Genomic DNA, 2,929 nt, shown 5'->3' on the forward strand with positions numbered 1-2,929 from the left:
TGTACTGCAGAGGCTGACACCACCATTAACTGAATAGCCCAGGCCAAAAAACTAGAGGTTATTCTTCCCTCTTGTTTCTTTATTCATTCATTCATGTATTCATTCCTTTTTTCACTCAACAAATATTTTAGAGTAACATCTATGTGTAAGGTACTCTAATGGGTGCTAGGATAAACAAATCAGACCTCATTCCTATAACTCTGGTACCTTACACATCAAAACAGTAGCAAAGACCTTTTGATTTAGCTTCATTAACATTGCTTCAATCTATCTACTGCATCCCATCTCCACTCCTACTCCCTTAGCTTAACACAAGGTTTCTCAATATGACACTGTTGATATATTGGACTGTATAATTCCTTTCTGTGTGAAGATGTCTTATATATTGTAGGAAGTTTAGCAGCATTCTTGTACTCTGCCCACTGGTTGCCAGTATCACTCACCCTCAGTTGTGACAACCAAAAATGTCTCCAAACATTGCTCAATGTCCCCTGGAAGGGGCAAAATCAGCCCCACTTCCACCCCATTTAGAATCAGTGGTTTGAGCCATCATCATATCACTGCTGAGTTACTTAAATAAGCTCTTAACAAGCATCCTTCCTTCCTGTCTTCTCTAGTTTGTCATACGCATTGTGAGCATCTCCATTTACTAAGCCATTACTAAGAATGATCTCATCTCACTGTAACATCCTACTGTGAGCTGTATAATTAGACTGTTTTACAAACAAGGCAGTGGGGGTCCAGAGGAGTGATTCACCCACTGTCAGAGATTAAGTAGAAGGCAGGATTCAAAACCAAGATCTGCCTAGGTTAAAAAAAAAACAACAACAACAACAACAACAAAAAACACTTCTTTTAACCAATAAGCAATATTTATTGTTTATTCTAATATTAAGAACTAAATATGTTTTTCTCAGTAAAATTCATCTGATGACTCCCCGTGGCCTGAATGGCAAACCAGGTTTTTTAGGGCTTGGGCAGTAGTTACTTTCTCCTTCCATTTATTATTGTCTCTAACTCTACTTCTCACCAGACTCCTATTCCAGTGACCTTGGTGCTTTTTCCCAAACATCGGTGTTCTTTCTGATTTCTAGGATTTTCCTTAAGCTCCTCACCTGCATTGAAAGTCTTCTCTTCATCTCTTGTCTAACTTGTCTAACTCCTCTCCATTCTTTAGGACTTGGATCAGGTACCATCTTTCCAACAAGTCTTCTCTGACACCCTCATTCTGTGTTAGGGGGAATATCTCTGCCTCTCTGTCATCTCCTGCATATAATACCATTCTGTCCTTCGTCATACTGCATGTGATGTTATGCATCTCCCCCACCAGTCCCACTTGTTAAGGCCTCCACCATTTAACTGTGTTACATTGGGCAAGTCATGGAACCATTCTATGCTTCAGTTTCTTTACCTGTAAAATGGGAGTGATAACAGGAGCTGCTTCATTAGATTGTTGTAAGAAATAAATAAGTTCACAAAAACTTTAAGCAAGAGTGAATACTATGTATTTGTTATCTTTATTCATACTCCAAAAATTTGTTATACTCCTGGCACATGCTGGAAACTGAAAAATCATTGTTTAAATAAATGAATATTTTCTCTGTAAATTTCAGGGTGAATCTTCAGTCAAACTTCAACTATGCTGAGACTTAATCAACTTAGTATCCCCATATTGATGGAACAGAGCTAATTAGCTCAGTGAAAGGTCACTGTTGGCTCAAACTGCAAGGGTGAGGCAGGTATGCTGGACAAACACTCCAGGCAGAGCCAAGGATCTTTGAAAGTTGCATTTGATATGCCAGACCCAAAGTAGATGCTGTCTGGAACTATTGCTACTGAGGAAGATCAAAAGCAGTTCTAGGTGTCCTTGTACCTCACTTACCAGGTGTACCCTTTTACCTTTTCTTTTGGTCTTTTTGCTTTTTTCATTCTTCCTCCTCATTTCCTCAGAGCCATTTTTTTTCTTTTTAATTTTCATTTCTTCATTCTCTCCTCTTTGTGAGTAGATCTTTCTGTGTCTCCCCTGAACAGTTTAGAGTTAGCAAGTATCCGTCAGAATGAATTTTTACAATCTGGTTATTGTTATTAAACAACTTGCTGCCCAAAACTCAAAGAAAATTGTGAGAATGTTACTATAGACAAAAACATCAAACTACTTAACAAACTACTTGGAGGAGGAATTGTCTTGGGGGCACTAACTAGCTTGGCTTCATCAGAAAAATGTTTTCTATTTATCTTCCAATAAAAGTGTTCCACATTTCCCGTGGAAGACCAATTATACACATATTTTTACAGTCAGCATTATTTTCCATTATTTATTAAACTCACCATTGGAGATGGCATAGACAAGCCTTAAGGAATGATGCCATTTAAATGCAAGTCAAAGCTCCTAAATCTTACACAGATCCATTCCTTCCCATAATATTTTATTGAATTGTTTGATCTGTCAAATAAAAGATTGCATTGTCCTGTGTTAAAAGAACTTCTTATGAAAACAGAATTTTGCACAAGGGAGATAGATTATGGTTTCCTTGGGAATAAAATTTTAAATTTTTATAAAAAGCTTCTGCCAAGGAAACTATCATTAGAGCAAATAGACAGCCTACAGAATGGGAGAAAATATTTGCTCTCTACACATCTGATAAAGGGCTGATCATCACAATCTATCTAGAACTCAAAAAAATCAACAAGAAAAAATCAAACAACCTCATCAACAAATGGGCAAAGGAAATGAACAGGAAGTTTTCAAAAGAAGACAGAATAATGGCCAGCAAACATATAAAAAAAATGCTCAACATCTCTAATCATTAGAGAAATGCAAATCAAAGCCACAATGAGATATCACCTAACCCCAGTGAGACCAACCTCTATCATAAAATCCCAAAATAACAAATGCTGGTGAGGCTGTGGAGAGACAGGAACACTCTTA

Source organism: Propithecus coquereli, unplaced genomic scaffold, assembly GCF_000956105.1.
Source record: "Propithecus coquereli isolate 6110/MARCELLA unplaced genomic scaffold, Pcoq_1.0 Scaffold123, whole genome shotgun sequence".
NCBI lineage: Eukaryota > Metazoa > Chordata > Mammalia > Primates > Indriidae > Propithecus > Propithecus coquereli.